Here is a 16376-nt window from a genome sequence, read left to right on the forward strand (position 1 = left end):
TCGCTGCAAGCTCCCGAATGGCAGTAAGTTCTGCTAGCAGGTTTGGGAGTGCACGGAGTGATTCGTTCGCGCAACATTGATTTAGGGCAGGGTAGGAGGGACACGAGAAGGCTGTGGTGAAGAAGCAATCGTATGCCCGGCGTCACAAAAGCTTGGACAACCAGCGGTTGCGACTCCGGCGCACAGTCAGGAACATGAAGGACGGCATCTGGAGGCAGTGGAAATGCAGCACGTAACATAATCCCGGCTGTGGGAGTACTCGGCAAAGACTGCTACGCCTTAACAACAACAATAACGCAAAAAGACACGTTTTCTGTGTTCGGCAGCAGTGCACACGTGTTCAAGTTCACCTGCAAGAAAGGCCCGAGTGGGCTTAGGCAGCTTTCCCACGCACCGCTTCCTATTTAGAGTAAAATAATAATACAAACGTGATAAACATTATAATAATAACTAACAATGCAAGCGATTTCATTAAAGTTTCGAGAAGCTAAAGCAACACGTGCTCTTTGCACGCACGAGTGTCTCAGTTCGTTTCTTTGTATTTCTTACGTTTACATTTCGTTCTTCTGTGTCGCAGCTGATTCCAGTGAGCATTGGTGGTAGGAAAAGCATCTGTAAATATTGTTACGTGGTGGCGGCATGAAGGCGACAGGAACTATGGTAGACAATGAGCGACGTATTTACACTATTTACACGATTGATTGATTGATTGATTGTGGGGTTTAACGCGCCGACGCAACGCAGGCGATGAGGCGCGCCGTAGTGGAGGGCTCCGGATTAATTTTGACCACCTGGGGATCTTTAACGTGCGCCGAAATCTCGTACACACGGGCGTTTTCGCTTTTCGCCTCCATCAGAAAAGCAGCCGCCGCGGCCGGGAATCGAACCCGCGACCACTATTTACACGATGGCGGCCATGAGACTAATGAGGTACGTTGTTGGGCTAGTTGATCGATCATACTTAAGGGATGTATAGCGCAAAAAAACAAAGACAATGGAGGGAAAGGATAGACAACGACAAAGCGCTAACTTGCAACTGCTGGTTTATTGAAGGAAGCCCTTATTTATAACAACGGAGTACACAAAAACAGGCAACCTACGCTACACAAACCAAAAGCAAGGAAGAATAAATTTGATATCCCACTACACATTCTTATCACCCCCTTCCCGAGCCACGGGCTTCCAAATAAGCAATCCCTTTTGCCGATAAAGCAATCGATGCTTGACTAATGCATCCGTCTCCGGGCGTGGAAATTTCTAGCGCTTCCGCTATTTCTCTGGTTGTTTGGTTCTTGCTTTTTAGCAAAATCTGGCAGTTCGAAAACAAAGGCACGCATCCACAATCGCGACAGTGCTGCCCAATGTGGCCCTGCCTTTGCCGCAGTTATAGTTGTGCTGTGCTCCCTCAATCTGCAGTTTATGCATTAGCAAGCAAGAGGAACGGCTCTCTGCCTCGGGATGTCCGAAACCTTTGCATATTTCAGTGGGTGAAGGGTTGACCGTAAAACTTAAACACGAAGATAAAAACCAAGGACACGTGCGAAACGCTGACGAACTACGTAATAAGGGAGTGACTATACTGTATTTGCGCAGAATGTCCCATAACATTAAAAAGATTGGAAAAGACGCAAAGGTCGACGTTTTGTTTACCGCCCCAAATAAGATATCGCGGCTCTGCAAGCGGACGAATACAGTTGCTCCAAAACCAAAAGGGTGCTCGATAAAGCCCGAAACTCCTTTCCGACTCATAGGCCAACTCATAAACCATAAACCACAAGGCCAACTCATAAAACATAGGCCAAACCGGTCGATGCATAAACTGCAGATTGAGGGAGTACAACTATAACGTGCGGCAGAAGCAGGGCCACATTGGGAAACACTGTCGCGATTGTCGATGCGTGCCTTTGTTTTCGAACTGCAAGATTTTGCTAAAAAGCAAGAACCAAACAATTAGGGAAAGAGCGGAAGCGCTAGAAATTTCCAAAGCCGGAGACGGATGCATTAGTCAAGCATCAGTTGCTTTATCGGCAAAAGAGATTGCTTATTTGGAAGCCAGTGGCTCGGGAAAAGGGCGATAAGAATGTGTAGTGGGATATCAAATTTATTTTTCCTTGTTTTTGGCTTGTGTCGCGTAGGTTGCCTGTCTTTATGTACTCCGTGGTTATAAGCAAGTGCTTCCTTCAAAAAACCAATAGTTGCAGGTTAGCGCTTTGTCCCTAAGCATCCTTTCCGTCTTTCGTTGCTTTTTTTTTTTTTTTGCGCCATACATATTTAAAGTACGGCCATTAGTTAGAAGCCGCCTAGGCTGCGCGCCGAACACAGCTTCTTCTTCGACGGTAGTTCTTCAACGCCACAGCCGTATGCGCCAATGACCGCTTCGTCGTTACCTCAAGGCAATATTCTAGGAACAAGCGGATTGATTTTTCCTGTACTTCAAACGTCGGCGAAAAGTTATTTGAAGGATCGAGTTTATTGCATTGTTATTACTTTCAGCTTAGGATACTTTTAAGCACAATTTAACGCTTCTGGACATCTTTACAAACCAAGAGTGACTCCAACCATCTAATTTAGGTGTTACGCTTGAAATATATTGCTTAATTTTCAGGAAAAAAGCCTAATTTAACGCTATTACGTACGCCTAAACTGCCGTAATCAGACGTGCGATTACCGTTCTAAACGCCTTTCCTGCTCAGGGAAAGAACGCCGGTAAGTACTATGGTTAGCAAGCTGCTTATTTCCGGCTGTAACATACGAAAAAAAAAAAAATCCTTGGGCACTTAAGCCGGCTTACGTGGCTCGAAAGCGAAAGCCTAGCGATTAACAGAGTCTTTCTGCTGCATCGTGTTTGCGTTGCCTGGGAGAGATGCATGGGCCGGTGTCCAGATTGAGCAAGAAAACGAGGCGGCCCATCGTTTTAGCTCCCGAGATTGCCCTGATGACGCTGCGGGCTCGGCCCAGGGGCTAGGAACAAACTGTCAACCTACCGGTACATCGCTCAACACTATCGCATGGAGCGCCAGAAATATCCCGCAGCGCATCCCATGCTCAAAAGACGTCAATCTGTAGCCTGGCGTCATCTGCAGGCTGATGCATCCCCCAATCTTGCATTATTCAGCCACATTTATCCCGACCTTTATAATGATAAATCCAAGGGGTGCACCCAGCGAGCCACACTCACATGACTCGGGATTCTAATGCTCAGCCACGAACGCTACGATCGTGGTTGCGAATTACCAGTGCAGGGCAGTGGGAGGCCTGTTTGCTTAGCTCCGATTCCGAAATACGGATGAAGGTCGTCCAACTGGGCGAAGATGCTGGTCGCGCCCAAGGGCTGCAGGCCGCCATCTGAGGCGGAGGAATTCAGGAAGGCTCCCACTTCGCCTTACTCCTTTAATCCAATTTTGGGCAAAATGAACTCCTCCTCCTTTTCCTTCTCCTCCTCCTCCTCATCCTCCTTCTCCTCCTCCCCATCATTATCATCATCATCATCGTCGTCGTCGTCGTCAGCATCATCACCACCGTGTTCGCGTCCCTTTATCTGCAGATTGGCCGCACTTAGCGCAGCAGATTCCCCACAGCCAGCGCTCACTTCCGTGTGCTACCGTTCTACGCACGTGTCGTCACGCGCACCTGTGACGGCGCAAGCATCAGGCTAATTATTGTTCCAGTCTGGAAGGGTGCCCGATTGGCGCTGTGGTTAGCGCACTCGGCTGGTGCCCCGGAGGCCCGGCTCCAAATCCCACACGAACCAAATTTATTTTGTGTTTACAGCGGCGGCCGCTTTGGAACCACTCGTGCTGACGCCGACGACCACGACTACCGCCACTTTTCGCGTTAGATGCGACACCTAAAGGTCGATACCTTCATCCAGTAATAACAGTGGAGTAAAGAATTACTTTAAGAAAGTGTGTCGTTCTCCTTTACTTTTGCAGTTAGTGCGAAGTTAACACAATACAGCTGGAAACAACTCCCTTCATTAGAAAAGATACATTGCATGGCTATCACCACAAAACCAATTTTGGCACCCGCGATGCGATATCTTTGTGGTCACGTTGCGTTGGGCTTAGCGGCGTGAGTCCGTGTAATGATAACCTTACACTTCCTTTCTCTGCATATCTGAAATCTTCCCCTCGTGGTGAACCACTGCGAGGAGGGTGCGCGGTGTTTGTTCGTGCCGGAGTATACGCCGTTACCAGCGTAGAGTGCAACTTTTGTTATTGCCCGTTCGACTTAGGACGCTACGCCTCGTGGTACTTAAAGAATACGTTTTCCTCCTTGCAGACCGGAGCATTTCTGACGCTGGTCGCGTCGTTTCGTTTACGGCTGCAAGAGCTGGAAAACCATTATCGAGGCACATTCCCCTTTGCTTTCTTACGGGCGAGTCCTGAAAGTGCTTTGTGTCCAGGGTCCCTCGTTTGAAAGTTTTAACGTTTATACAATTCGAGGCGTACAAAAAAATCTGGGGCTATTTTGAAAGCTTCGAACAACTGAGAAATTGCGTTTTGTATTATTGACTCTTTCGAAAATCGAGGTTTGATTTTGTCGAAGAAAAACAAATATTCAGAGGCATTATTGTCATCCAAGTCCCCCAAAAAAAACGAAAAAAAAAAACTTTGGCCTGTAGTACTGCATTAACAGAGGACAGCGCATAAAGAAAGTCGTTAAACTCGCAAAATCTCCGTAGTAATTTCGGACAAGTCTACGTCTATATCACGTCAATCCTGAGAACACTTTCAATGGGCAAATAAGAACAGTTTCTACGGGCATTTCTTGTAGGCGTAAGCGTGATTACGCCTGGTTCATTTCTTGTGAGTTTTGAACTTTTTTTTTTTTAATTTCTGTTCAAACATTGATGGTAAAAATTGACTTGCTCGTAGTCTAGGGCACGTGGCAGACGGCGGGCTGCACTAAAAAAAATGTACAAATCTACCATTTATTTGCACCTAGTTTTTGGATCTCATAGCAAAATAGCATACAGCAGGGAAAAGAGGTGCATCAGGTCCCGCATCTAAAAAGGCTGTCCTCTTCCTCCTCAAAGCACCAAACACCTTGTTTTACCACACAAGCCACGCCTTCAAGGGCGCGTCACAACGGAGAGTGAGGAGTGCCTATCAATTAAGCTACATGAGACCGCCAATTGATCACAGCAACAACCCTGCAGTCAAAGGTTTGTGTGAAAAAAACACTTTTACCTAACCTTCTCAATCACATAAGGGTACTCCAAGGTGTTTATCAAAACATGCCAGGGAACAAACGACAAGAAAACATAACTCACTGAGAAACTCGCGGCGTTCAACAAGCAAACCTGGGACAATCCGGGTCAATACGATGAGCGCCTGTAGGATAATATTCTTTGTTAACGGGCTCCCTTCATTACAAGAAGCACGCTGGCGCGCGAATTTTTCGGGTCACTGCTCGGGAATAGGTGAGGCGAGTTGGGAGGAAGAGGGGGGTGGAGAGGACATTGAATTGGATAACATTTATTGAGATGGGGAAGGCCGCACAGCCGTAGTTTTGCTAGGGGAAGACGGGAATGGCAGGAGGTGGACGAAATAATGCGAAGGGAAGGTATATTTTTGTTCACTACGGCGGGGTGTTGCAGACGGGGCAGTTGTTCATAAAACGGTTGGGAGAGGGGGAAGGTATACAAAACAGGATGGTACCGTTGTAGTATGTGTTAGTGTCGAGACGTCGCCAGATGTGGGATTCTTCGTTTTTGGGGAGGGGGGGGGGGTTGTGAAAGAGAATATTCTGAGAGTTTTTTTTTCTGCTGCAATAATATGCAATTTTACATAAATTAATCTATAGGTACAAGTTGGCTTCCGTCTTGGGGAGGAACTCATGAAAAAAGCGGTGGTGGGGTCTCTCGAGCAACCTTTGGAGGCCGGTGGGCCTTCCAGAATGGAAACCTGTGCCGCGACCGCGTTGAGTTCTCGCTGCCTCCATAATGTACGCTGTAGGAGATTCGCGTCAACTTCTTCGTCCGGAGCCGTACAAAAGGGGAAGTTGTCAGTGAAGGTGCCATGGTATCGTGGGGCTGCGCCCGTGTCCCAGCAGGAGATGGAGCCGCTCCAATGCGAAGTTCGCACAGCAAGAACTCTTCCCAGCGAACGTGTCTACTAGAAATATCTGTCCCACCCTTTGAGATGAGGGCACATGGTACGAAGTTCAGAGATTCCTTTTGTTGGAGAAATTTTTGACGTGGACCAGTTTTTAGCAACGGCCGCGGCCCCGGAATAAATGTAGGTGACAAGCACCATCCACCGCACGCAGGGGTGCAGGAGTACGTATCCAGTATGATGTGGATGTCTCTAGAGACAGTCCAGTTGTAGTCTGCGCGGCGTAAATGCCCCATTTCCACTGTAAAGTCCGCATAAAGTCGTAGACAAGAATCCCCAATGGCCTATTTTCTACCATAGCAACATGTTTGCTTAGCTCTGTCAAACGGAATACACCGTTCTGCCTTTATCCAGCTAACGGCTATGCAAAAAAAGAGTTTGCCGCGTATGTGTTTGCTTCGCTGAAAAAACCGTGGAGAGACAATAGTATTTGCCGCCCCTCTCCTCTCTCCTCCTACAAGCCCTTCACCATACTCTCCCCCTTGCCGCTTCTCACAGGATAAATGAAATGGAGGTTTGCCCAATTCAACTCAATTTTCCACTTTATGCACTTCTCGCGCGCCATCCGTTAAGGCCTTTTGTTTCTCCGGTTCTTGGAACAGTTTCATCCGACATCTTTAGTGAGGGTTTGCTTTAATCTTGTCTCTTTTCAACACCAGAGCTTGAAATGGGGCTAGTTGGTTTTTTACTCGGAACATTGCTGGCACGAGGACGAGGATTTACACATTCATTTGCGTGTGTAAATCCTCGTCCTTGTCCCGCCTAGCGCCAGCAATGTTCCGAGTTTTCAACACGTTTTTAAGGCGCTGTTTCTTATTTGCTGTCAGACAACCAACTCGGCCTGTATTCCTAATTAAAAGTACACAGGTTCTCTCGCCTCTCTACTTATATTTTGCCTCAAATATACTTGAGGTTTCTTCTGCGCTAAATGTCGTTTTAGTAGCTTGGAGGTGTCTCGTCTACACATACTTCCTGTCCAGGTCTTCTTTCACCTGTGTTTTGGCAGCACGGTCGAATAGGGCTGCACACAGACGGACCAACAAAGAGTAGTGACGGTCGGAGCCGTGTAGCTCTGGCAAGGGATTCCAACTCGTGCGCTTTCTGCTATCGGCTCGGATGCACGCCAGCGGCTGCGGCGCGGCTGCGGCTGTTGTTGCGACAGAGGTAGTACGCGGTACTACGATACTCTCGCACCCGCGGGAACGCCGCTGCCGCAGCTGTTCTGAAGAGGCATACCCTCGCCAATCACTTCCCTCGCTTTCCCCTCCTTCCTACGTCTATCTGGCTTAGCTGCTGCTGCCGCCGGCAACAGCGTCGGCAGCGCTGCGTTTTAATCGCGGCATTGGCAACGACGGCGACTCAGCGCTCGGAGTGTGGGGGCATCCTTTGCATTGTCTGCGGTTCCCGTTCACTCCTTAGCTCTGTGTGCTGATGCAGTTGAGCGAAACTTGGCAGACAACGGCGGGACGCTGACAGTGGCGGCAGACGACACAAAAATCGAGCAGACGTCGCGCTAGAGGAGCGGAATGAAGTGCAGATGAAATACGAGATTGCGCGCTCGTAATTCCTTCGCTCTTTTTTGCCGTGGAAGGAGATTCTCGCCTGACACTCCCTCGCCGCTGCCTCGATAGTTCGTCGCTCGTTGACGGAAGAACTGAGGCGGTGCAAAGGAAGCCGTCGCGCGTGCACCGGCTTCCTATACGGCCGCCTGGAGATAACGTCAATAACTCCGCGCAGGGGTCGAGAGCAGCGGCCGCTAACGCTCTGCTTGCCACAACGGCTACGTCTAGGAATACCATCAACCCGTTTACTGCGACAGGTGAGTCGCACGTTCTGTTTGCACGATGTCCACTTGTGCATTTTGGCGTTGAGCGCGTTAATTCCCCGGTGGTTGCGGCTGCGCTGCTGTAAAAGCCTTTTGAGCGACTATTTCTTAATCGCGGGAAACAATCTAGTTGCGATGCATAGCAACGCGACGCGGTTGTTCTTGTATACCTGAACGAATAAATAGACGACGCGTATGGTCTTTCAAACGTTCAGAAGCTACTCACAGTCTTTCTTGGAGGTAAGAGAGACGATTTTGAAAGCATGGACTGGCAATTAAAAAAGTGCCTGAGGGTATTTTCTACCTAGCCGAGTGGCTATGCAACCTTCGCAAATGCTGCATGCGTAATTACGATGCTGTTCTAGAAGTTATTCAGTTCGTTTAGCATACAAGTAATGGACATGCCTATTTATTTTTGCTTAGTTATAGTCATTGCATGGATTCACGGTGTACCTTTCAGTCTGATGATGGAGGTGATGTTTCTACTCTTTGAAGCAATATTTTGTTTTCGTGCTTTTTGAAACGGTCGGTGACATAAAACGTCTATTTAACCGGCTTGGCATGAGCATACCAACTTTTTTTATAAAAAAAGGGCGGACGTAAATAAAACTTCATTCTTGGGAGCTACGACAACCCTCAGAAAAAAAAAAATAGATGGCATTTTTATCGATTGTCATTGAATTCTTCGGTGGTATCCAGTTTCACAGTACTGCATCACCCGCTGTGCTAACTCGAGAAAACTGTCGGTCTCTTGGCAACTCGGATCAATTCGTCCGCGAGAACCCGCCTCGAGAACTTCAACAAAGGCCTCTCCGATGACCATTGAAACTGTCTGTGCCGCCCTGTCGAAAGCCACGGGAAGCTTTTAAATTGCCAAGTTTCGAACGTGGCCAGTCGAGCCGTATATTACCGCTTCTGTCGCTATCTTTTATGTCCTTTCCTATTGAGGGCGTTTAGCGACGGTTTCAGTTGCCCTGTGAAGCAGAGCGCAAAATTCGGCAAAGCCTTTTAGTTTACGGCCAAAAATTGGCAGTTCACGACCAACAAAGCGACTATAACTCGGCCTACAGCGCTTACTGCGGATCCGAAGTGGAATAAAAACCGATCGTGTCACGCTCTATTGTGTTAAGTGACAGTAGCCCGCAATATACACAAGAGCGCAGTTGAAAATGGCTCTAAAGGTGGCTTCCTCTCAGCCGAATCCAATGGCGTCGTGTGTAGCGGTGCTTAGGAACACGCTCATTGAAAGTTCGCTGAATTGAAAAATTCGTCGCGCAAGAAAACTCCGTTAAAGTGATGTTTAATTGGCCTAGAAAATGTACTCGTTGCGTACAACTTCTCGCCAAAGTGGTGTTTACGGTGCACTGCGTAGTAAGGCGTATTTGAGAACTACAATTTTTTTTTTCAGGAAAACATTTAGGCTTATAAGTTGTTAGCCGCAAACGGGAACATTACATGGCGGGAACCTCACCGAGTTCCGCGTAACGAAAATTTTGGTAAAGAGCGTATGGTCATAGCTGAGCTGTTTGTTGCATGCAAAACAAGTTAACAGTTCGTAAAATTTTCGCGGCGAACGAGAGCAAAAAAAGATGCGCTTATTATAATGCATCATTACCACCTCAACTGCCGTAAAGATCCGCGAACAACAACGGTAGCGCAGAGAAGAAAAGAATTGCACAGAAACGGACTATCGACCGCGTGTACTGCGAAATACCATCGGTCATATGTATTCTGCGTCTAGAGCTGCGAAGCGCCCATCAGTCTGCACGGATAGTCCGAATTTAGCTTTTAGCTTCGAGTTGAATTCTTCCTGAGAGCAGTCCCAACTATGTTCCCGATTATGCATCGATCGTCGTGACTCCTGTTATAGCTGATTTTAAGAGGTCGGCAACACTTTACGAAAGCAAAAAGTTGTTGCACCGTTTTGATCGGCGTGCCAGTCAGCACAGGTTTTTATTCCGTCTTCGGATAGAGTGCAATCACATGAACCTAGCCACCCTTTTAGTCCCATTCGGATTGCTCACTCACTACTCGAAACAACGTCTAGCGCATTGTGTTCTTTTCTTATGACTGACTGCTAGGTGATAGAATTTACAATCGCTAGCGGTTTCATTTCAAAGTCAGAGTCTGTGTGTCATCCTTCATTCTAAGACGCACTTCCCTGCACGGCTCTCCGGGGTATACGCAATCCGTTCCGTCGAACTTTGCCCGGTTAGCCCCGCACTTGACCTCACTATCTCCCTCACTCACTCTCTATCTCCCTCTCTCTATCCCTCTCTCTCAGTTGCGCTTGGGGTTGCTCCTCTTCTCCTTATTCTGCTCTTCTATGCATCTCCGTGTACAATAAAAGCTCGTTAATTGTAACTAGAAGGGGACCATAAAATTGTTCGGCTTAAGCGGAGTTCGAATTAGCGGGCGGGTGCTAGAATGAATGGACATTGCGCCACACTTCGCGGGAAGAACGCAAAGAAGCCACCTCTGAACTCGTTATTGCAAATTAGACCCTACTACCCATTTGTAGCAGGTGATTTCGTAAATAATTTGCATGGAGCTCGAACAGCGAACCACGCCGGCAGCGCGGCGCCCGCTACGGAACGGAAATAAGCTGTCGCAGAGGTGTAGCGCTCCCGTTACGCCGTTGTTTTTCGGTTTCATTGTTTTGCATCTGTAGTAAATTTGGTTTGGTTTGGATTTGCAACACATTGTAATCGCTCTGGGCCGACTACTTATTCTAGGAGCGATAGAAACCAGGGGATCCGAGTTCGAATTTAGCGTTATGGACACCGACGCGTTGGAATTATTGGGAGTTTTCCCCCCATTGAAATATACAGGGCTGTGCACGGACCACGGCGTCAGTTCGGATTAACCGTGAGTTCGAACTAACCGAGTTCGAATTAACGAGCTTTTACTGTATTACCACTTATGCTATCATTGCGCACGCTGACTTTCATTGCATTCGCAACGATTATTTTCATGTGGGATTGACCCCGAATTATGACAAGCTCTCAACACAGACGTGCCCAAGCGCGAGAAGTACCGCCAGTTTTTGGCGCATGTGCCACTTGCCGTCTCGATTAATGATTCTCCGTGACCTGAGCATTTCCCGTACAGCTCGGGTAATATATCCAGCAGCGCGTAGCTGTCTCATTAATCAGAATCGCTGCCAACCATTTCAACTTGGTTTTTTTTTTCCCTTTGCTTTTTTTGCGCCGAATGAGAAAATCTTTCGGCCAACCGCGCATTGCGAGGTCACTGTAATGGGGGTACATTACAGCTGAACAAAATCGCTATTGTGGCAAACGCGGAATTGATACGAAGAAAATAGACGGCATCGAAATGAAAAAGTCGAAATCTAGGGAATGTTGGATACGTAATTTGGATTACCCTTTATATTTTAGTCCTTGTATATAACGCTTGAAGTCAGCCATACACTATGTCCATCTTTACAATATAACGAATATTCGCCGCGGTGGCTCAGTGGCTAAGGCGTTGCGCTGCTGAGCACGAGGTCACGGGTTCTATTCCCTGCCGCGGCAGCCGCTTTTCTGATGGAGGCGAAAAGCAAAAACGCCCGTGTGTACGAGATTTCGGCGCACGTTAAAGATCCCCGGGTCGTCAAAATTAATCCGGAGCCCTCCACTACGGCGCGCCTCATCGCCTGCGTTGCATCGGCGCGTTAAACCCTGCAATCAATCAATCAATATTACGAATAACAGTTTCGTATCTTCCAATCTTCTTAAAGGGTATTACTTACTGTATAGCACATAATAGTTATTTGGATTAGTCTCAGCACAGGCCAAAGCAGGCAACAAAAAACAGGGGCAAAATCAGGACATTGCCATCTATTCCTTTGGAGAGCGTGAGTCGGTTGTGATAAGTGATAGAATTTAAACTTCTCCCTCCCTTGTTCACTTATTTTAGTAGCTGGACTATAAGCATGAATGGCGTTTTCGCTTGACCAGTGATCATACCCCTCTTCTGCATTATTACTTCTAGCACAACTGCTATAATAGCCGTGACTTCCCCTTTTCCGAACAGTTGCTTCCAAGTTATGTTCGCTTTCTTCGATGTTAGGTTCATTTTTATTAGCAACAAGCACGCCTTGAATATGTCAGCTGCAACAAAACATTCCTTAATCGTAGAGCGATTCGTGACATTATAGAGAAATGTTTCCCTGCAAAACGTGAAAAGGACAGAAGATTGGCTACACGCAAGCAGTATAGCCAGTCGCAAAGCGTGCTCGATATCAGACGTTGTTATCGACGACCGCGTTTTATGGAACCTGCGCGTCTTTTCCCGGATAACCTACGGAAAAGGCGCCGCGTTGATAAATAACACTAAACAAGAGCGAGTGCAGCCCGTTTTCTCGGGAACCCCACCAAGCCTCGACCCTCTTATTTAGTCTCCGCCGTTGCGTTTCTGCAGACTGGTTCTGTATTACCGGCTCTGTGCCAACCCGTTGGATGATAAGCTTGGACCACCAAGTGTTAAGTTTGCTTCTTGGATAAAGGCGCTTGTCGTCACGGGTGTCGTGTTTGACGACGCCGTTGCGAAGAACGCAGCGTGGCTTCGTTTTGTTTTTTAAAGCGAAGCTTCAGTGTCCCCACCGATGCCGTTGTACGCCAGAACGCCTTCAGGAAAGCCAACTTTTGCTGACGATGATGAAAGGTCGGGGGTGAAGTGAAAGAAAAAGAAATGATTCCCCTGGTCGGAGTCGGACCTCGGTCCCTCGCGCTGCGAAGCCGGCGTTTACCCGGTTGCTCCATTTCGACATTTTTTTTTCTTTACTGTTTGGAAAACTGCACTTATTACAGCCTACAAAGTTATGAGTCATCCCAGAAGATGCACATCACTGCAGCTAAAATAAGTCGTCCTTCAAAACTCCGGCAAGCAGACGCACGCGTCCAACAGATGCAGCCATTCGGGTGGGTCCCTTTGCGCCGCATAAATGCTCCGCACCAACGCAGCTTGCTCCTGAAAATTGGACTTAGTTGGGCGAGGGGGTTCCACGTGCCTGTCCGTCATGCGACACTTCCACGAGCTATACAATCGCATCACAGCAAATATATCATAGGGAACTCCAGTAACATCTCGAAAAGGCAAGAACCGAATTGTACAAGGGGTAATGTCTATGTCCTTTTTAAGAGTTCGTTGCAACACATCCCAGAAAAAGACCGCGTTCCGGCACAAAACAAAACAATGATCAATGGTTTAAGGTTGGTTACATAAACGGCAGTTGTCAGACCAAAGAATAGACATTCCTTTCTCGCGCAACCATGCTTTCACCGGGAGTGTTGATGTATGCAGCTTAAAGAAAAACGTTTTTGCTTTTGGAGGAAGACACATACGAGTGACACGCTTCAAACCTCTGTCCTTATGGTGGCCATTGTAAGGCTGGCAATAAACTGGCACTGGGAACAGACTCTGTAATAACGGTTTGTCAAAAGTCTTCCTGGATAGGGTAAGCAGATATTACAGAGAAAACCTCGCAGTAAGGAAATGAAAGGCGTCGACCACCTCCTTTAAAAAGCCCCATGGCGGCTTCGTACTAACTTCACCCGTGGAGACAAGCAAAAACGGTAAATGAAAACTTGTTCGCTGTTGAATTACGTTTAGCAGAAGTGGATGGTGCGTTACTTTATAGAAGAAAAACCTAGATACAAGCTGGTGTACAAACAAATGTATCAACCCAGCACCCCCAGACACTAATGGAAGAAAAAAATTGTCCCTACGCATAGGTTCCCATTGAGACCTCCACACAAATGTCGCAAAAACTCTATGTAGAGCCTGTACTTTAGAACGCGCACAATGAAGTACTTGCAGCACATAAACAAGCTTTGCGACAAGGAAGACATTTTACAAACCTGCGCACGAGCAAACACACAAAGTTCTCGCCCCATTCCTGCCTGCGAGGCTCGCTTGACTTTTTGGAGTGCCAATCACCAACGCGGCCCGGTGTTTTTTGCATTTGGTGCAAAGGTACACCTAGGTATTGAAGTGCGTCCTTATCCCAAGTAATGCCAGTAAATAAGGAGGGTTTCGCACCCCACTCACCAAACCAAAATCCCTTTGTATTTTCCATATTCACAGCCGCTCCAGACGCGTCACAAAACTGCCTGGTCAAACTAAGGGGGTTCTTGAACGCTTTTTAATCAGCACAAAAATAGGCAATGTCAACCGTGTAAGCAAAGACCTTAACCTCGCAGGATAGTGAGGAAAAACCCCGTACTGTTTGACGCTGCTGAACACTAAGACGCAGAGGTTCGAGGTATAAGGCAAACAACAAGGGTGAAAGGGGGCAGTCCTGTCTAACAGACGTCTTAATCGAAACTGGCTTAGACGGATAGCGGTTGACGACCAGTTGTGTGGTGCCCTGCTTGTAACAACGCTGAATGCCTTTTAACAATATATCCCCTAAATTTGCCGCAGCCAATAGTGCGAATAGAAAATCATGAGAAACGCGATCAAATGCCTTTGAAATGTCAATTTGGATAAGGGCCACCTGCTCTGCCGAATCAGACACACACTCCAGTATTGAACGAGCAACATGTATGTTTGTTTGAATGCTCCTACCTCGAAAACCGCAAGTTTGGTGAGATCCTAATAAACTAGTGATGGCAAGTTGAAGGCGCCTAGATAAAATTTTTGCAAACATTTTATAATCTACATTGCGGAGATTTATTGTCCGATAGCCGTCAACCGATTTCAGCTTTTGTTCATCTTGCGTTTTCGGAATTAAAACTGCGTGTCTTAATTAAAAGGTTGGCGGCAAAACGTCATGGTCGTATGCTGCTGTGAATATGTCTAACAGAACGGGAGCAAGGATAGCAGAGAACTTTTGATAAAACTCCCCACTCAAACCATCTGGCCCAGGGGACTTGTTTGTCTTAACGTCAGAGATGGCAGCCTTAACTTCTTCGAGCGTAATGGGCCCAGAAATCAGAGCGCACTCATCGCCTGTCAGCTTACAGGCAGTAAATCAATGAGGGAGCTATATTTCTGCTTCCGAGCCAATAGACTTGACCCCGCAAATAGTGTGCTGTAATGGTCATGGAAAGCACTAGCAATTTCAGCTGCTTCGGTGTACCTAATAGCTTTATGTTGAATTTCAATTACTTCCTTCGCGAGTGGTGACTCCCGCTCATCACTTAGTGAACGACGAGTGGGGTCGTCGAAGCGAACGCCAAGCAGCAGGTACCGATTCGCGCCTACGCCCCAAACACAAAAATTAGGCCTACGAAGTGCACACCTGAGAATTGCTGTGGGTATTCTAGAAAAGTGGTGTGTACCTCCACAGTTCCACATACTCGCAGTGTGGACAACCAAAGAATCTATCACGAGAGGGCTTCGCGTTCAACCATCGTTGTCGTTAGATGGAGGGGTGAATAATTTTTTTTTGCCTGTGTAGAATGCGAAGAACGGCGGGGGGAAGTTCTTTTTCAGTTATGAAACGACTATAAAACGCCATATTTTTACAGTGGAGCTGTTATAGACTAACTACCCCCCCCCCTCTTTTTTTTTGTTTTTTCGAGCCTGAAGAAGAAAATTCACACCGTCGCCTGCTGTTTCCCGCGCCACTATAGCTTCTGGCGGCATTTTACGACATCAAGCGGCAACAGTTACGAAAGGTTCCACTAGACAGGTTTAACGTTTTGCTTGGAACGCACATGGAGTAAGGCAACGTGGTTCTATAAACCTTGAAGTAGGGCGCCTCGATTCACATTTCCTTTAATTCCACACCCAATTCTATGTACCATTGGATGTATCCTACTTTTCCCCAACTCCCATTATCTAATCCCTCTCCCCTAGACACCAAAATTCGCTAAATCGTAACATGGCGTCTTTGTATCCCTTGCACATAAAATAAATGCGTGTTGCCACCACCACCACATGCGTCTCCGCCGTACGGCAGCGCTGGTATCGAGGCACTCGGCCTGGAGCAGTGGAAAGCGGTAAATTTAAATTGACTTGAGCAAATCTTTAGTGTGTATACCTTGGGAGGACTGCGACGGGATCGGAACAGCAGGAGAGGTGAGCAGGAAAGCAAAGGGAGGCATTTACTAAGCAAATGTCGACAAAGGTTATCGTCTATTGTCGACATTTGCAACGAAAGGAGCAGATACGGGGCCATTTTTTTATTTTCCGATTGGCTGCACATGTTATTGTTACCGGTGCTGGTCACCCTGTAACCCGCGGGCCTTTGGGGTGACCCAGTGCTTCGGTTGCCGGCTTCAAGGCGTAATGTCCCGGGTTCGATTCCAGGGACGCTCCTTACCACGTTTTTGAAAATTTTTACAACAAAGCTTTCTACCTCTACCAGCCAACGGTTCTTTCGTAGCGTTCGGGACATGAAACTCCCAACGCGGCTTGAGAGGCGGAGGGCGCTTTTCCCTTACGGATCACAGTGTAGATGGCGCGGCGATAGGGCGCTA

General features: G+C 47.4%; 1 protein-coding gene and 1 pseudogene across 1 annotated transcript in view; one reads left to right on the forward strand and one right to left on the reverse strand.

Annotated features, from left to right (window-relative positions):
• Positions 1–7389: 7389 nt before the first annotated feature.
• The window catches only part of LOC144169644 (sodium/potassium/calcium exchanger 5-like), a gene marked incomplete in the record, with an annotated part of 85709 nt that continues 76722 nt past the window's right edge, over positions 7390–16376 (forward strand). Inside the window, 1 exon segment of the mRNA XM_077698910.1 lies at positions 7390–7938.
• Positions 12820–13290, reverse strand: LOC144167560 (uncharacterized; annotated as a pseudogene).

This window comes from Haemaphysalis longicornis, unplaced genomic scaffold (assembly GCF_048455015.1).
Source record: "Haemaphysalis longicornis isolate Haplotype H1 unplaced genomic scaffold, Haemaphysalis longicornis Haplotype H1 scaffold_2, whole genome shotgun sequence".
Classification (NCBI taxonomy): Eukaryota; Metazoa; Arthropoda; class Arachnida; order Ixodida; family Ixodidae; genus Haemaphysalis; species Haemaphysalis longicornis.